The sequence below is a fragment of the Hemitrygon akajei genome, chromosome 18, assembly GCF_048418815.1.
Source record: "Hemitrygon akajei chromosome 18, sHemAka1.3, whole genome shotgun sequence".
Lineage (NCBI taxonomy): Eukaryota > Metazoa > Chordata > Chondrichthyes > Myliobatiformes > Dasyatidae > Hemitrygon > Hemitrygon akajei.
This window is the reverse complement of record NC_133141.1, coordinates 71235338-71255427: the sequence shown is the minus strand read 5'-3', so window position 1 is coordinate 71255427 and position 20090 is coordinate 71235338.

Here is a 20090-nt window from a genome sequence, read left to right as displayed (position 1 = left end):
GGAGATGATGTTTCCTGCAGTGGGGGAGTCTAGGACCAGAGGACACAGATTGGATGTGGAGAGGATGTTTCCTGTAGTGGGGGAGTCTAGGACCAGAGGACACAGATAGAGTGGATGTGGAGAGGATGTTTCCTATAGTGTGGGAGTCTAGGACCAGAGGGCACAGATAGAGTGGATGTGGAGAGGATGTTTCTTGTAGTGCGGGAGTCGAGGACCAGAGGACACAGATAGAGTGGATGTGGAGAGGATGTTTCCTATAGTGGGGGAGACTAGGACCAGAGGACACAGATTGGATGTGGAGAGGATGTTTCCTGTAGTGGGGGAGTCTAGGACCAGAGGACACAGATAGATGGATGTGGAGAGGATGTTTCCTGTAGTGGGGGAGTCTAGGAACAGAGGACACAGATTGGATGTGGAGAGGATGTTTCCTGTAGTGTGGGAGTCTAGGAGCAGAGAACACAGATAGAGTGGATGTGGAGAGTATGTTTCCTGTAGTGGGGTAGTCTAGGACCAGAGGACACAGATAGTGTGGATGTGGAGAGGATGTTTCCTATAGTGGGGGAGTCTAGGTTCAGAGGACACATAGAGTGAATGTGGAGAGGATGTTTCCTATAGTGGGGAAGTCTAGGATCAGTGGACACAGATTGAGTGGATGTGGAGAGGATGTTTCTTGCAGTGGAGGAGTCTAGGACCAGAGGACACAGATAGAGTGGATGTGGAGAGCATGTTTCCTATAGTGTGGGAGTGTAGGATCAGAGGACACAGATGGATTGCATGTGGAGAGGATGTTTCTTGTAGTGGGGGTGTCTAGGACCAGAGGACACAGATGGAGTGCATGTGGAGAGGATGTTTGTTGTAGTGGGGGTGTCTAGGACCAGAGGACACAGATAGAGTGGATGTGGAGAGGAAGTTTCCTATTGTGTGGGAGTGTAGGATCAGAGGACACAGATAGAGTGGATGTGGAGAGGATGTTTCCTACAGTGGGGGAGTCTAGGACCAGAGGACACAGATAGATTGGATGTGGAGAGGATGTTTCTTATTGCGGGGGAGTCTAGGACCAGAGGACACAGATAGAGTGGATGTGGAGAGGATGGTTCCTATAGTGGGGGAGTCTAGGACCAGAGGGCACAGATAGAGTGGATATGGAGAGGACGTTTCCTATAGTGGTGGCGTCTAGGACCAGAGGACACAGATAGAGTGGATGTGGTGAGGATGTTTCCTATAGTGGGGGAGTCTAGGACCAGAGGACACATAGAGTGGATGTGGAGAGGATGTTTCCGATAGTGGGGAAGTCTAGGATCAGTGGACACAGATAGAGTGGATGTGGAGAGGATGTTTCCTGTAGTGGGGGAGTCTAGGACCAGAGGACACAGATTGGATGGTGAGAGGATGTTTCCTGTAGTGGGGGAGTCTAGGAACAGAGGACACAGATTGGAAGTGGAGATGATGTTTCCTGTACTGTGGGCGTCTAGGACCAGAGGGCACAGATAGAGTGGATGTGTAGAGGATGTTTCCTATAGTGGGGGAGGCTAGTACCAGAGGACACAGATAGACTGGATGTGGAGAGGATGTTTCCTGTAGTGTGGGAGTCTAGGACCAGAGGACAGAGATAGAGTGGATGTGGAGAGGATGTTTCCTATATTAGGGGAGTCTAGGACCAGAGGGCACAGAGTAGATGTGGAGTGGACGTTTCCTATAGTGGGGGAGTCTAGGAACAGTGGACACAGATAGAGTGGATGTGGAGAGGATGTTTCCTGTAGTGGGGGTGTCTAGGACCAGAGGACACAGATGGAGTGCATGTGGAGAGGATGTTTGTTGTAGTGGGGGTGTCTAGGACCAGAAACACAGATGGAGAGCATGTGGAGAGGATGTTTCCTGTAGTGGGGGAGTCTAGGACCAGAGGGCACAGAGTGGATGTGGAGTGGACGATTCCTATAGTGGGGGAGTCTAGGAACAGAGGACACAGATAGAGTGGATGTGGAGAGGTTGTTTCCTGCAGTGATGGAGTCTAGGACCAGAGGACACAGATGGAGTGGATGTGGAGAGGATGTTTCCTTTTGTGGGGAAGTCTAGGACCAGAGGACACACATAGAGTGGATGTGGAGAGGATGTTTCCTACATTAGGGGAGTCTAGGACGAGAGGGCACAGATAGTGTAGATGTGGAGAAGATGTTTCCTATAGTGGGGGAGTCTAGGACCAGAGGACACATAGAGTGGATGTGGAGAGGATGTTTCCTATAGTGGCGAAGTCTAGGATCAGTGGACACAGATAGAGTGGATGTGGAGAGGATGTTTCCTGTAGTGGGGGAGACTAGGACCAGAGGACACAGATTGGAAGTGGAGAGGATGTTTCCTGTAGTGGGGGAGTCTAGGACCAGAGGACACAGATAGAGTGGATGTGGAGAGGATGTTTCCTGTAGTGGGGGAGTCTAGGAACAGAGGACACAGATTCGATGTGGAGAGGATGTTTCCTGTAGTGGGGGAGTCTAGGACCAGAGTACACAGATGGAGTGCATGTGGAGAGGATGTTTCTTGTAGTGGGGGTGTCTAGGACCAGAGGACACAGATAGAGTGGATGTGGAGAGGAAGTTTCCTACAGTGGGGTAGTCTAGGACCAGAGGACACAGATAGAGTGGATGTGGAGAGGATGTTTCCTGTAGTGGAGGAGTCTAGGACCCGAGCACAGAGAGTGGATGTGGAGAGGATGTTTCCTGCAGTGTGGGAGTCTAGGACCAGAGGACACAGATAGAGTGGATGTGGAGAGGATGTTTCCTATAGTGGGGGTGTCTAGGACCAGAGGACACAGATAGACTGGATGTGGAGAGGATATTTCCTGTAGTGTGTGAGTCTAGGACCAGAGGACACAGATAGAGTGAATGTGGAGAGGATGTTTCCTATAGTGGGGGAGTCTAGGACCAGGGGACACAGATAGAGTGGATGTGGAGAGGATGTTTCCTATAGTGTGGGAGTCTAGGATCAGAGTACACAGATGGAGTGCATGTGGAGAGGATGTTTCTTGTAGTGGGGGTGTCTAGGACCAGAGGACACAGATAGAGTGGATGTGGAGAGGAAGTTTCCTACAGTGGGGGAGTCTAGGACCAGAGGACACAGATTGGATGTGGAGAGGATGTAACCTGTAGTGGGGGAGTCTAGGACCAGAGGACACAGATAGAGTGGATGTGGAGAGGATGTTTCCTGGAGTGGGGGAGTCTAGGAACAGAGGACACAGATTGGATGTGGAGAGGATGTTTCCTGTAGTGTGGGAGTCTAGGACCAGAGAACACAGATAGACTGGATGTGGAGAGGATGTTTCCTGTAGTGGAGGAGTCTAGGACTAGAGGAGACAGATAGAGTGGATGTGGAGAGCATGTTTCCTATAGTGTGGGAGTCTAGGATCAGAGGACACAGATGGAGTGCATGTGGAGAGGATGTTTCTTGTAGTGGGGGTGTCTAGGACCAGAGGACACAGATGGAGTGCATGTGGAGAGGATGTTTCTTGTAGTGGGTGTGTCTAGGACCAGAGGACACAGATAGAGTGGATGTGGAGAGGAAGTTTCCTATAGTGTGGGAGTCTAGGACCAGAGGACACAGATAGAGTGGATGTGGAGAGGATGTTTCCTATAGTGAGGGAATCTAGGACCAGAGGACACAGATAGATTGGATGTGGAGAGGATGTTTCCTATAATGGGAGAGACTAGGACCAGAGGACACAGATAGAGTGGATGTGGAGAGTATGTTTCTTGTAGTGGTGGTGTCTAGCACCAGAGGACACAGATAGAGTGGATGTGGAGAGGATGTTTCCTATAGTGGGGGAGTCGAGGACCAGAGGGCACAGATAGAGTGTATGTGGAGAGGATGTTTCCTGCAGTGGGGGAGTCTAGGACCAGAGGACACAGATTGGATGTGGAGAGGATGTTTCCTGTAGTGGGGGAGTCTAGGACCAGAGGACACAGATAGAGTGGATGTGGAGAGGATGTTTCCTGTAGTGGGGGAGTCTAGGAACAGAGGACACAGATTGGATGTGGGAGGATGTTTCCTGTAGTGTGGGAGTCTAGGAGCAGAGAACACAGATGGAGTGGATGTGGAGAGTATGTTTCCTGTAGTGGGGTAGTCTAGGACCAGAGGACACAGATAGTGTGGATGTGGAGAGGTTGTTTCCTATAGTGGGGGAGTCTAGGTTCAGAGGACACATAGAGTGAATGTGGAGAGGATGTTTCCTATAGTGGGGAAGTCTAGGATCAGTGGACACAGATAGAGTGGATGTGGAGAGGATGTTTCCTGCAGTGGAGGAGTCTAGGACCAGAGGACACAGATAGAGTGGATGTGGAGAGCATGTTTCCTATAGTGTGGGAGTGTAGGATCAGAGGACACAGATGGAGTGCATGTGGAGAGGATGTTTCTTGTAGTGGGGGTGTCTAGGACCAGAGGACACAGATGGAGTGCATGTGGAGAGGATGTTTGTTGTAGTGGGGGTGTCTAGGACCAGAGGACACAGATAGAGTGGATGTGGAGAGGAAGTTTCCTATAGTGTGGGAGTGTAGGATCAGAGGACACAGATAGAGTGGATGTGGAGAGGATGTTTCCTACAGTGGGGGAGTCTAGGACCAGAGGACACAGATAGATTGGATGTGGAGAGGATGTTTCTTATTGCGGGGGAGTCTAGGACCAGAGGACACAGATAGAGTGGATGTGGAGAGGATGGTTCCTATAGTGGGGGAGTCTAGGACCAGAGGGCACAGATAGAGTGGATATGGAGAGGATGTTTCCTATAGTGGGGGAGTCTAGGACCAGAGGACACATAGAGTGGATGTGGAGAGGATGTTTCCGATAGTGGGGAAGTCTAGGATCAGTGGACACAGATAGAGTGGATGTGGAGAGGATGTTTCCTGTAGTGGGGCAGTCTAGGACCAGAGGACACAGATTGGATGGTGAGAGGATGTTTCCTGTAGTGGGGGAGTCTAGGAACAGAGGACACAGATTGGATGTGGAGATGATGTTTCCTGTAGTGTGGGAGTCTAGGACCAGAGAACACAGATAGAGTGGATGTGGAGAGGATGTTTCCTGTACTGTGGGCGTCTAGGACCAGAGGGCACAGATAGAGTGGATGTGTAGAGGATGTTTCCTATGGTGGGGGAGGCTAGTACCAGAGGACACAGATAGACTGGATGTGGAGAGGATGTTTCCTGTAGTGTGGGAGTCTAGGACCAGAGGACACAGATAGAGTGGATGTGGAGAGGATGTTTCCTATATTAGGGGAGTCTAGGACCAGAGGGCACAGAGTGGATGTGGAGTGGACGTTTCCTATAGTGGGGGAGTCTAGGAACAGTGGACACAGATAGAGTGGATGTGGAGAGGATGTTTCCTGTAGTGGGGGTGTCTAGGACCAGAGGACACAGATGGAGTGCATGTGGAGAGGATGTTTGTTGTAGTGGGGGTGTCTAGGACCAGAGGACACAGATGGAGAGCATGTGGAGAGCATGTTTCCTGTAGTGGGGGAGTCTAGGACCAGAGGGCACAGAGTGGATGTGGAGTGGACGATTCCTATAGTGGGGGAGTCTAGGAACAGAGGACACAGATAGAGTGGATGTGGAGAGGTTGTTTCCTGCAGTGATGGAGTCTAGGACCAGAGGACACAGATGGAGTGGATGTGGAGAGGATGTTTCCTTTTGTGGGGAAGTCTAGGACCAGAGGACACACATAGAGTGGATGTGGAGAGGATGTTTCCTACATTAGGGGAGTCTAGGACGAGAGGGCACAGATAGTGTAGATGTGGAGAAGATGTTTCCTATAGTGGGGGAGTCTAGGACCAGAGGACACATAGAGTGGATGTGGAGAGGATGTTTCCTATAGTGGCGAAGTCTAGGATCAGTGGACACAGATAGAGTGGATGTGGAGAGGATGTTTCCTGTAGTGGGGGAGACTAGGACCAGAGGACACAGATTGGATGTGGAGAGGATGTTTCCTGTAGTGGGGGAGTCCAGGACCAGAGGACACAGATAGAGTGGATGTGGAGAGGATGTTTCCTGTAGTGGGGGAGTCTAGGAACAGAGGACACAGATTCGATGTGGAGAGGATGTTTCCTGTAGTGTGGGAGTCTAGGACCAGAGGACACAGATAGAGTGGATGTGGAGAGGATGTCTCCTATAGTGGGGGAGTCTAGGACCAGAGGATACAGATAGAGTGGATGTGGAGAGGATGTTTCCTGTAGTGGAGGAGTCTAGGACCCGAGCACAGAGAGTGGATGTGGAGAGGATGTTTCCTGCAGTGTGGGAGTCTAGGACCAGAGGACACAGATAGAGTGGATGTGGAGAGGATGTTTCCTATAGTGGGGGTGTCTAGGACCAGAGGACACAGATAGACTGGATGTGGAGAGGATATTTCCTGTAGTGTGTGAGTCTAGGACCAGAGGACACAGATAGAGTGAATGTGGAGAGGATGTTTCCTATAGTGGGGGAGTCTAGGACCAGGGGACACAGATAGAGTGGATGTGGAGAGGATGTTTCCTATAGTGTGGGAGTCTAGGATCAGAGTACACAGATGGAGTGCATGTGGAGAGGATGTTTCTTGTAGTGGGGGTGTCTAGGACCAGAGGACACAGATAGAGTGGATGTGGAGAGGAAGTTTCCTACAGTGGGGGAGTCTAGGACCAGAGGACACAGATTGGATGTGGAGAGGATGTAACCTGTAGTGGGGGAGTCTAGGACCAGAGGACACAGATAGAGTGGATGTGGAGAGGATGTTTCCTGGAGTGGGGGAGTCTAGGAACAGAGGACACAGATTGGATGTGGAGAGGATGTTTCCTGTAGTGTGGGAGTCTAGGACCAGAGAACACAGATAGACTGGATGTGGAGAGGATGTTTCCTGTAGTGGAGGAGTCTAGGACTAGAGGAGACAGATAGAGTGGATGTGGAGAGCATGTTTCCTATAGTGTGGGAGTCTAGGATCAGAGGACACAGATGGAGTGCATGTGGAGAGGATGTTTCTTGTAGTGGGGGTGTCTAGGACCAGAGGACACAGATGGAGTGCATGTGGAGAGGATGTTTCTTGTAGTGGGTGTGTCTAGGACCAGAGGACACAGATAGAGTGGATGTGGAGAGGAAGTTTCCTATAGTGTGGGAGTCTAGGACCAGAGGACACAGATAGAGTGGATGTGGAGAGGATGTTTCCTATAGTGAGGGAATCTAGGACCAGAGGACACAGATAGATTGGATGTGGAGAGGATGTTTCCTATAATGGGAGAGACTAGGAGCAGAGGACACAGATAGAGTGGATGTGGAGAGGATGTTTCTTATTGCGGGGGAGTCTAGGACCAGAGGACACAGATAGAGTGGATGTGGAGAGGATGTTTCCTATAGTGGGGGAGTCTAGGACCAGAGGGCACAGATAGAGTGGATATGGAGAGGACGTTTCCTATAGTGGTGGCGTCTAGGACCAGAGGACACAGATAGAGTGGATGTGGTGAGGATGTTTCCTATAGTGGGGGTGTCTAGGACCAGAGGACACATAGAGTGGATGTGTAGAGGATGTTTCCGATTGTGGGGAAGTCTAGGATCAGTGGACACAGATAGAGTGGATGTGGAGAGGATGTTTCCTGCAGTGGGGGAGTCTAGGACCAGAGGACACAGATTGGATGTGGAGAGGATGTTTCCTGTAGTGGGGGAGTCTAGGAACAGAGGACACACATTGGATGTGGAGATGATGTTTCCTGTAGTGTGGGAGTCTAGGACCAGAGAACACAGATGGAGTGCATGTGGAGAGTATGTTTCTCGTAGGGGGGGTGTCTAGCACCAGAGAACACAGATAGAGTGGATGTGGAGAGGATGTTTCTTATTGCGGGGGAGTCTAGGACCAGAGGACACAGATAGAGTGGATGTGGAGAGAATGTTTCCTATAGTGGGGGAGTCTAGGACCAGAGGGCACAGATAGAGTGGATGTGAAGAGGACGTTTCCTATAGTGGGAGCGTCTAGGACCAGAGGACACAGATAGAGTGGACGCGGAGAAGATGTTTGCTATAGTGGGGGAGTCTAGAACCAGAGGACACTGATAGAGTGGATGTGGAGAGGATGTTTCCTATATTCGGGGAGTCTAGGACCAGAGGGCACAGAGTGGATGTGGAGAGGATGTTTCCTGTAGTGGGGGAGTCTAGGACCAGAGGGCACAGAGTGGATGTGGAGTGGAGGTTTCCTATAGTGGGGGAGTCTAGGAAATGAGGGCACAGCATGAGTGGATGTGGAGAGGATGTTTCCTGTAGTGGTGGATCTAGGACCAGAGGACACAGATGGAGTGGATGTGGAGAGGATGTTTCCTATTGTGGGGAAGTCTAGGACCAGAGGACACACATAGAGTGGATGTGGAGAGGATGTTTCCAACATTAGGGGAGTCTAGGACCTGAGGGCACAGATAGAGTAGATGTGGAGAGGAGTTTTCCTATAGTGGGGGAGTCTAGGACCAGAGAACACATAGAGTGGATGTGGAGAGGATGTTTCCTATCGTGGGGAAGTGTAGGATCAGTGGACACAGATAGAGTGGATGTGGAGAGGATGTTTCCTGTATTGGGGGAGTCTAGCACCAGAGGACACAGATTGGATGTGGAGAGGATGTTTTCTGTAGTGGGGGAGTCTAGGACCAGAGGACACAGATAGAGTGGATGTGGAGAGGATGTTTCCTAGAGTGTTGGAGTCTAGGATCAGAGGACACATATGGAGTGCATGTGGAGAGGATGTTTCCTATAGTGGGGGAGACTAGGACCAGAGGACACAGATAGAGTGGATGTGGAGAGGATGTTTCCGATAGTGGGGAAGTCTAGGATCAGTGGACACAGATAGAGTGGATGTGGAGAGAATGTTTCCTATAGTGGGGGAGTCTAGGACCAGAGGGCACAGATAGAGTGGATGTGAAGAGGACGTTTCCTATAGTGGGAGCGTCTAGGACCAGAGGACACAGATAGAGTGGACGCGGAGAAGATGTTTGCTATAGTGGGGGAGTCTAGAACCAGAGGACACTGATAGAGTGGATGTGGAGAGGATGTTTCCTGTAGTGGGGGTGTCTAGGACCAGAGGACACAGATGGAGTGCATGTGGAGAGGATGTTTGTTGTAGTGGGGGTGTCTAGGACCAGAGGACACAGATGGAGAGCATGTGGAGAGGATGTTTCCTGTAGTGGGGGAGTCTAGGACCAGAGGGCACAGAGTGGATGTGGAGTGGACGATTCCTATAGTGGGGGAGTCTAGGAACAGAGGACACAGATAGAGTGGATGTGGAGAGGTTGTTTCCTGCAGTGATGGAGTCTAGGACCAGAGGACACAGATGGAGTGGATGTGGAGAGGATGTTTCCTTTTGTGGGGAAGTCTAGGACCAGAGGACACACATAGAGTGGATGTGGAGAGGATGTTTCCTACATTAGGGGAGTGTAGGACGAGAGGGCACAGATAGTGTAGATGTGGAGAAGATGTTTCCTATAGTGGGGGAGTCTAGGACCAGAGGACACATAGAGTGGATGTGGAGAGGATGTTTCCTATAGTGGCGAAGTCTAGGATCAGTGGACACAGATAGAGTGGATGTGGAGAGGATGTTTCCTGTAGTGGGGGAGACTAGGACCAGAGGACACAGATTGGATGTGGAGAGGATGTTTCCTGTAGTGGGGGAGTCTAGGACCAGAGGACACAGATAGAGTGGATGTGGAGAGGATGTTTCCTGTAGTGGGGGAGTCTAGGAACAGAGGACACAGATTCGATGTGGAGAGGATGTTTCCTGTATTGGGGGAGTCTAGGACCAGAGTACACAGATGGAGTGCATGTGGAGAGGATGTTTCTTGTAGTGGGGGTGTCTAGGACCAGTGGACACAGATAGAGTGGATGTGGAGAGGAACTTTCCTACAGTGGGGGAGTCTAGGACCAGAGGACACAGATAGAGTGGATGTGGAGAGGATGTTTCCTGTAGTGGAGGAGTCTAGGACCCGAGCACAGAGAGTGGATGTGGAGAGGATGTTTCCTGCAGTGTGGGAGTCTAGGACCAGAGGACACAGATAGAGTGGATGTGGAGAGGATGTTTCCTATAGTGGGGGTGTCTAGGACCAGAGGACACAGATAGACTGGATGTGGAGAGGATATTTCCTGTAGTGTGTGAGTCTAGGACCAGAGGACACAGATAGAGTGAATGTGGAGAGGATGTTTCCTATAGTGGGGGAGTCTAGGACCAGGGGACACAGATAGAGTGGATGTGGAGAGGATGTTTCCTATAGTCTGGGAGTCTAGGATCAGAGTACACAGATAGAGTGAATGTGGAGAGGATGTTTCCTATAGTGGGGGAGTCTAGGACCAGAGGACACAGATAGAGTGGATGTGGAGAGGATGTTTCCTATAGTGGGGGAGTCTAGGACCAGAGGGCACAGATAGAGTGGATATGGAGAGGACGTTTCCTATAGTGGTGGCGTCTAGGACCAGAGGACACAGATAGAGTGGATGTGGTGAGGATGTTTCCTATAGTGGGGGTGTCTAGGACCAGAGGACACATTGAGTGGATGTGGAGAGGATGTTTCCGATTGTGGGGAAGTCTAGGATCAGTGGACACAGATAGAGTGGATGTGGAGAGGATGTTTCCTGCAGTGGGGGAGTCTAGGACCAGAGGACACAGATTGGATGTGGAGAGGATGTTTCCTGTAGTGGGGGAGTCTAGGAACAGAGGACACACATTGGATGTGGAGATGATGTTTCCTGTAGTGTGGGAGTCTAGGACCAGAGAACACAGATGGAGTGCATGTGGAGAGTATGTTTCTCGTAGGGGGGGTGTCTAGCACCAGAGAACACAGATAGAGTGGATGTGGAGGGGATGTTTCTTATTGCGGGGGAGTCTAGGACCAGAGGACACAGATAGAGTGGATGTGGAGAGAATGTTTCCTATTGTGGGGGAGTCTAGGACCAGAGGGCACAGATAGAGTGGATGTGAAGAGGACGTTTCCTATAGTGGGAGCGTCTAGGACCAGAGGACACAGATAGAGTGGACGCGGAGAAGATGTTTGCTATAGTGGGGGAGTCTAGAACCAGAGGACACTGATAGAGTGGATGTGGAGAGGATGTTTCCTATATTCGGGGAGTCTAGGACCAGAGGGCACAGAGTGGATGTGGAGAGGATGTTTCCTGTAGTGGGGGAGTCTAGGACCAGAGGGCACAGAGTGGATGTGGAGTGGACGTTTCCTATAGTGGGGGAGTCTAGGAAATGAGGGCACAGCATGAGTGGATGTGGAGAGGATGTTTCCTGTAGTGGTGGAGTCTAGGACCAGAGGACACAGATGGAGTGGATGTGGAGAGGATGTTTCCTATTGTGGGGAAGTCTAGGACCAGAGGACACACATAGAGTGGATGTGGAGAGGATGTTTCCAACATTAGGGGAGTCTAGGACCTGTGGGCACAGATAGAGTAGATGTGGAGAGGAGTTTTCCTATAGTGGGGGAGTCTAGGACCAGACAACACATAGAGTGGATGTGGAGAGGATGTTTCCTATCGTGGGGAAGTGTAGGATCAGTGGACACAGATAGAGTGGATGTGGAGAGGATGTTTCCTGTATTGGGGGAGTCTAGCACCAGAGGACACAGATTGGATGTGGAGAGGATGTTTCCTGTAGTGGGGGAGTCTAGGACCAGAGGACTCAGATAGAGTGGATGTGGAGAGGATGTTTCCGATAGTGGGGAAGTCTAGGATCAGTGGACACAGATAGAGTGGATGTGGAGAGAATGTTTCCTATAGTGGGGGAGTCTAGGACCAGAGGGCACAGATAGAGTGGATGTGAAGAGGACGTTTCCTATAGTGGGAGCGTCTAGGACCAGAGGACACAGATAGAGTGGACGCGGAGAAGATGTTTGCTATAGTGGGGGAGTCTAGAACCAGAGGACACTGATAGAGTGGATGTGGAGAGGATGTTTCCTATATTCGGGGAGTCTAGGACCAGAGGGCACAGATTGGATGTGGAGAGGATGTTTCCTGTAGTGGGGGAGTCTAGGACCAGAGGGCACAGAGTGGATGTGGAGTGGACGTTTCCTATAGTGGGGGAGTCTAGGAAATGAGGGCACAGCATGAGTGGATGTGGAGAGGATGTTTCCTGTAGTGGTGGAGTCTAGGACCAGAGGACACAGATGGAGTGGATGTGGAGAGGATGTTTCCTATTGTGGGGAAGTCTAGGACCAGAGGACACACATAGAGTGGATGTGGAGAGGATGTTTCCAACATTAGGGGAGTCTAGGACCTGAGGGCACAGATAGAGTAGATGTGGAGAGGAGTTTTCCTATAGTGGGGGAGTCTAGGACCAGACAACACATAGAGTGGATGTGGAGAGGATGTTTCCTATAGTGGGGAAGTGTAGGATCAGTGGACACAGATAGAGTGGATGTGGAGAGGATGTTTCCTGTATTGGGGGAGTCTAGGACCCGAGGACACAGATTGGATGTGGAGAGGATGTTTCCTGTAGTGGGGGAGTCTAGGACCAGAGGACACAGATAGAGTGGATGTGGAGAGGATGTTTCCTGCAGTGGGGGAGTCTAGGACCAGAGGACACAGATTGGATGTGGAGAGGATGTTTCCTGTAGTGGGGGAGTCTAGGAACAGAGGACACACATTGGATGTGGAGATGATGTTTCCTGTAGTGTGGGAGTCTAGGACCAGAGAACACAGATGGAGTGCATGTGGAGAGTATGTTTCTCGTAGGGGGGGTGTCTAGCACCAGAGAACACAGATAGAGTGGATGTGGAGAGGATGTTTCTTATTGCGGGGGAGTCTAGGACCAGAGGACACAGATAGAGTGGATGTGGAGAGAATGTTTCCTATAGTGGGGGAGTCTAGGACCAGAGGGCACAGATAGAGTGGATGTGAAGAGGACGTTTCCTATAGTGGGAGCGTCTAGGACCAGAGGACACAGATAGAGTGGACGCGGAGAAGATGTTTGCTATAGTGGGGGAGTCTAGAACCAGAGGACACTGATAGAGTGGATGTGGAGAGGATGTTTCCTATATTCGGGGAGTCTAGGACCAGAGGGCACAGAGTGGATGTGGAGAGGATGTTTCCTGTAGTGGGGGAGTCTAGGACCAGAGGGCACAGAGTGGATGTGGAGTGGACGTTTCCTATAGTGGGGGAGTCTAGGAAATGAGGGCACAGCATGAGTGGATGTGGAGAGGATGTTTCCTGTAGTGGTGGAGTCTAGGACCAGAGGACACAGATGGAGTGGATGTGGAGAGGATGTTTCCTATTGTGGGGAAGTCTAGGACCAGAGGACACACATAGAGTGGATGTGGAGAGGATGTTTCCAACATTAGGGGAGTCTAGGACCTGTGGGCACAGATAGAGTAGATGTGGAGAGGAGTTTTCCTATAGTGGGGGAGTCTAGGACCAGACAACACATAGAGTGGATGTGGAGAGGATGTTTCCTATCGTGGGGAAGTGTAGGATCAGTGGACACAGATAGAGTGGATGTGGAGAGGATGTTTCCTGTATTGGGGGAGTCTAGCACCAGAGGACACAGATTGGATGTGGAGAGGATGTTTCCTGTAGTGGGGGAGTCTAGGACCAGAGGACTCAGATAGAGTGGATGTGGAGAGGATGTTTCCGATAGTGGGGAAGTCTAGGATCAGTGGACACAGATAGAGTGGATGTGGAGAGAATGTTTCCTATAGTGGGGGAGTCTAGGACCAGAGGGCACAGATAGAGTGGATGTGAAGAGGACGTTTCCTATAGTGGGAGCGTCTAGGACCAGAGGACACAGATAGAGTGGACGCGGAGAAGATGTTTGCTATAGTGGGGGAGTCTAGAACCAGAGGACACTGATAGAGTGGATGTGGAGAGGATGTTTCCTATATTCGGGGAGTCTAGGACCAGAGGGCACAGATTGGATGTGGAGAGGATGTTTCCTGTAGTGGGGGAGTCTAGGACCAGAGGGCACAGAGTGGATGTGGAGTGGACGTTTCCTATAGTGGGGGAGTCTAGGAAATGAGGGCACAGCATGAGTGGATGTGGAGAGGATGTTTCCTGTAGTGGTGGAGTCTAGGACCAGAGGACACAGATGGAGTGGATGTGGAGAGGATGTTTCCTATTGTGGGGAAGTCTAGGACCAGAGGACACACATAGAGTGGATGTGGAGAGGATGTTTCCAACATTAGGGGAGTCTAGGACCTGAGGGCACAGATAGAGTAGATGTGGAGAGGAGTTTTCCTATAGTGGGGGAGTCTAGGACCAGACAACACATAGAGTGGATGTGGAGAGGATGTTTCCTATAGTGGGGAAGTGTAGGATCAGTGGACACAGATAGAGTGGATGTGGAGAGGATGTTTCCTGTATTGGGGGAGTCTAGGACCCGAGGACACAGATTGGATGTGGAGAGGATGTTTCCTGTAGTGGGGGAGTCTAGGACCAGAGGACACAGATAGAGTGGATGTGGAGAGGATGTTTCCTAGAGTGTTGGAGTCTAGGATCAGAGGACACAGATGGAGTGCATGTGGAGAGGATGTTTCCTGCAGTGGGGGAGTCTAGGACCAGAGGACACAGATTGGATGTGGAGAGGATGTTTCCTGTAGTGGGGGAGTCTAGGACCAGAGGACACAGATAGAGTGGATGTGGAGAGGATGTTTCCTGTAGTGGGGGAGTCTAGGAACAGAGGACACAGATTGGATGTGGAGAGGATGTTTCCAGTAGTGTGGGAGTCTAGGAGCAGAGAACACAGATAGAGTGGATGTGGAGAGTATGTTTCCTGTAGTGGGGTAGTCTAGGACCAGAGGACACAGATAGTGTGGATGTGGAGAGGATGTTTCCTATAGTGGGGGAGTCTAGGTTCAGAGGACACATAGAGTGAATGTGGAGAGGATGTTTCCTATAGTGGGGAAGTCAAGGATCAGTGGACACAGATAGAGTGGATGTGGAGAGGATGTTTCCTGCAGTGGAGGAGTCTAGGACCAGAGGACACAGATAGAGTGGATGTGGAGAGCATGTTTCCTATAGTGTGGGAGTGTAGGATCAGAGGACACAGATGGAGTGCATGTGTAGAGGATGTTTCTTGTAGTGGGGGTGTCTAGGACCAGAGGACACAGATGGAGTGCATGTGGAGAGGATGTTTGTTGTAGTGGGGGTGTCTAGGACCAGAGGACACAGATAGAGTGGATGTGGAGAGGAAGTTTCCTATAGTGTGGGAGTCTAGGACCAGAGGACACAGATAGAGTGGATGTGGAGAGGATGTTTCCTACAGTGGGGGAGTCTAGGACCAGAGGACACAGATAGATTGGATGTGGAGAGGATGTTTCTTATTGAGGGGGAGTCTAGGACCAGAGGACACAGAAAGAGTGGATGTGGAGAGGATGTTTCCTATAGTGGGGGAGTCTAGGACCAGAGGGCACAGATAGAGTGGATATGGAGAGGACGTTTCCTATAGTGGCGGAGTCTAGGACCAGAGGACACAGATAGAGTGGATGTGGTGAGGATGTTTCCTATAGTGGGGGAGTCTAGGACCAGAGGACACATAGAGTGGATGTGGAGAGGATGTTTCCGATAGTGGGGATGTCTAGGATCAGTGGACACAGATAGAGTGGATGTGGAGAGGATGTTTCCTGTAGTGGGGGAGTCTAGGACCAGAGGACACAGATTGGATGGTGAGAGGATGTTTCCTGTAGTGGGGGAGTCTAGGAACAGAGGGCACAGATAGAGTGGATGTGTAGAGGATGTTTCCTATAGTGGGGGAGGCTAGTACCAGAGGACACAGATAGACTGGATGTGGAGAGGATATTTCCTGTAGTGTGGGAGTCTAGGACCAGAGGACACAGATAGAGTGGATGTGGAGAGGATGTTTCCTATATTAGGGGAGTCTAGGACCAGAGGGCACAGAGTGGATGTGGAGTGGACGTTTCCTATAGTGGGGGAGTCTAGGAACAGTGGACACAGATAGAGTGGATGTGGAGAGGATGTTTCCTGTAGTGGGGGTGTCTAGGACCAGAGGACACAGATAGAGTGGATGTGGAGAGGAAGTTTCCTACAGTGGGGTGTCTAGGACCAGAGGACACAGATGGAGAGCATGTGGAGAGGATGTTTCCTGTAGTGGGGGAGTCTAGGACCAGAGGGCACAGAGTGGATGTGGAGTGGACGATTCCTATAGTGGGGGAGTCTAGGAACAGAGGACACAGATAGAGTGGATGTGGAGAGGTTGTTTCCTGCAGTGATGGAGTCTAGGACCAGAGGACACACATAGAGTGGATGTGGAGAGGATGTTTCCTACATTAGGGGAGTCTAGGACGAGAGGGCACAGATAGTGTAGATGTGGAGAAGATGTTTCCTATAGTGGGGGAGTCTAGGACCAGAGGACACATAGAGTGGATGTGGAGAGGATGTTTCCTATAGTGGCGAAGTCTAGGATCAGTGGACACAGATAGAGTGGATGTGGAGAGGATGTTTCCTGTAGTGGGGGAGACTAGGACCAGAGGACACAGATTGGATGTGGAGAGGATGTTTCCTGTAGTGGGGGAGTCTAGGACCAGAGGACACAGATAGAGTGGATGTGGAGAGGATGTTTCCTGTAGTGGGGGAGTCTAGGAACAGAGGACACAGATTCGATGTGGAGAGGATGTTTCCTGTAGTGTGGGAGTCTAGGACCAGAGGACACAGATAGAGTGGATGTGGAGAGGATGTCTCCTATAGTGGGGGAGTCTAGGACCAGAGGACACAGATAGAGTGTATGTGGAGAGGATGTTTCCTGTAGTGGAGGAGTCTAGGACCCGAGCACAGAGAGTGGATGTGGAGAGGATGTTTCCTGCAGTGTGGGAGTCTAGGACCAGAGGACACAGATAGAGTGGATGTGGAGAGGATGTTTCCTATAGTGGGGGAGTCTAGGACCAGAGGACACAGATAGACTGGATGTGGAGAGGATATTTCCTGTATTGTGTGAGTCTAGGACCAGAGGACACAGATAGAGTGAATGTGGAGAGAATGTTTCCTATAGTGGGGGAGTCTAGGACCAGAGGGCACAGATAGAGTGGATGTGAAGAGGACGTTTCCTATAGTGGGAGCGTCTAGGACCAGAGGACACAGATAGAGTGGACGCGGAGAAGATGTTTGCTATAGTGGCGGAGTCTAGAACCAGAGGACACTGATAGAGTGGATGTGGAGAGGATGTTTCCTATATTCGGGGAGTCTAGGACCAGAGGGCACAGATTGGATGTGGAGAGGATGTTTCCTGTAGTGGGGGAGTCTAGGACCAGAGGGCACAGAGTGGATGTGGAGTGGACGTTTCCTATAGTGGGGGAGTCTAGGAAATGAGGGCACAGCATGAGTGGATGTGGAGAGGATGTTTCCTGTAGTGGTGGAGTCTAGGACCAGAGGACACATATGGAGTGGATGTGGAGAGGATGTTTCCTATTGTGGGGAAGTCTAGGACCAGAGGACACACATAGAGTGGATGTGGAGAGGATGTTTCCAACATTAGGGGAGTCTAGGACCTGAAGGCACAGATAGAGTAGATGTGGAGAGGAGTTTTCCTATAGTGGGGGAGTCTAGGACCAGACAACACATAGAGTGGATGTGGAGAGGATGTTTCCTATAGTGGGGAAGTGTAGGATCAGTGGACACAGATAGAGTGGATGTGGAGAGGATGTTTCCTGTATTGGGGGAGTCTAGGACCCGAGGACACAGATTGGATGTGGAGAGGATGTTTCCTGTAGTGGGGGAGTCTAGGACCAGAGGACACAGATAGAGTGGATGTGGAGAGGATGTTTCCTAGAGTGTTGGAGTCTAGGATCAGAGGACACAGATGGAGTGCATGTGGAGAGGATGTTTCCTGCAGTGGGGGAGTCTAGGACCAGAGGACACAGATTGGATGTGGAGAGGATGTTTCCTGTAGTGGGGGAGTCTAGGACCAGAGGACACAGATAGAGTGGATGTGGAGAGGATGTTTCCTGTAGTGGGGGAGTCTAGGAACAGAGGACACAGATTGGATGTGGAGAGGATGTTTCCTGTAGTGTGGGAGTCTAGGAGCAGAGAACACAGATAGAGTGGATGTGGAGAGTATGTTTCCTGTAGTGGGGTAGTCTAGGACCAGAGGACACAGATAGTGTGGATGTGGAGAGGATGTTTCCTATAGTGGGGGAGTCTAGGTTCAGAGGACACATAGAGTGAATGTGGAGAGGATGTTTCCTATAGTGGGGAAGTCTACGATCAGTGGACACAGATAGAGTGGATGTGGAGAGGATGTTTCCTGCAGTGGAGGAGTCTAGGACCAGAGGACACAGATAGAGTGGATGTGGAGAGCATGTTTCCTATAGTGTGGGAGTGTAGGATCAGAGGACACAGATGGAGTGCATGTGTAGAGGATGTTTCTTGTAGTGGGGGTGTCTAGGACCAGAGGACACAGATGGAGTGCATGTGGAGAGGATGTTTGTTGTAGTGGGGGTGTCTAGGACCAGAGGACACAGATAGAGTGGATGTGGAGAGGAAGTTTCCTATAGTGTGGGAGTCTAGGACCAGAGGACACAGATAGAGTGGATGTGGAGAGGATGTTTCCTACAGTGGGGGAGTCTAGGACCAGAGGACACAGATAGATTGGATGTGGAGAGGATGTTTCTTATTGCGGGGGAGTCTAGGACCAGAGGACACAGAAAGAGTGGATGTGGAGAGGATGTTTCCTATAGTGGGGGAGTCTAGGACCAGAGGGCACAGATAGAGTGGATATGGAGAGGACGTTTCCTATAGTGGCGGCGTCTAGGACCAGAGGACACAGATAGAGTGGATGTGGTGAGGATGTTTCCTATAGTGGGGGAGTCTAGGACCAGAGGACACATAGAGTGGATGTGGAGAGGATGTTTCCGATAGTGGGGATGTCTAGGATCAGTGGACACAGATAGAGTGGATGTGGAGAGGATGTTTCCTGTAGTGGGGGAGTCTAGGACCAGAGGACACAGATTGGATGGTGAGAGGATGTTTCCTGTAGTGGGGGAGTCTAGGAACAGAGGGCACAGATAGAGTGGATGTGTAGAGGATGTTTCCTATAGTGGGGGAGGCTAGTACCAGAGGACACAGATAGACTGGATGTGGAGAGGATATTTCCTGTAGTGTGGGAGTCTAGGACCAGAGGACACAGATAGAGTGGATGTGGAGAGGATGTTTCCTATATTAGGGGAGTCTAGGACCAGAGGGCACAGAGTGGATGTGGAGTGGACGTTTCCTATAGTGGGGGAGTCTAGGAACAGTGGACACAGATAGAGTGGATGTGGAGAGGATGTTTCCTGTAGTGGGGGTGTCTAGGACCAGAGGACACAGATAGAGTGGATGTGGAGAGGAAGTTTCCTACAGTGGGGTGTCTAGGACCAGAGGACACAGATGGAGAGCATGTGGAGAGGATGTTTCCTGTAGTGGGGGAGTCTAGGACCAGAGGGCACAGAGTGGATGTGGAGTGGACGATTCCTATAGTGGGGGAGTCTAGGAACAGAGGACACAGATAGAGTGGATGTGGAGAGGTTGTTTCCTGCAGTGATGGAGTCTAGGACCAGAGGACACACATAGAGTGGATGTGGAGAGGATGTTTCCTACATTAGGGGAGTCTAGGACGAGAGGGCACAGATTGTGTAGATGTGGAGAATATGTTTCCTATAGTGGGGGAGTCTAGGACCAGAGGACACATAGAGTGGATGTGGAGAGGATGTTTCCTATAGTGGCGAAGTCTAGGATCAGTGGACACAGATAGAGTGGATGTGGAGAGGATGTTTCCTGTAGTGGGGGAGACTAGGACCAGAGGACACAGATTGGATGTGGAGAGGATGTTTCCTGTAGTGGGGGAGTCTAGGACCAGAGGACACAGATAGAGTGGATGTGGAGAGGATGTTTCCTGTAGTGGGGGAGTCTAGGAACAGAGGACACAGATTCGATGTGGAGAGGATGTTTCCTGTAGTGTGGGAGTCTAGGACCAGAGGACACAGATAGAGTGGATGTGGAGAGGATGTCTCCTATAGTGGGGGAGTCTAGGACCAGAGGACACAGATAGAGTGTATGTGGAGAGGATGTTTCCTGTAGTGGAGGAGTCTAGGACCCGAGCACAGAGAGTGGATGTGGAGAGGATGTTTCCTGCAGTGTGGGAGTCTA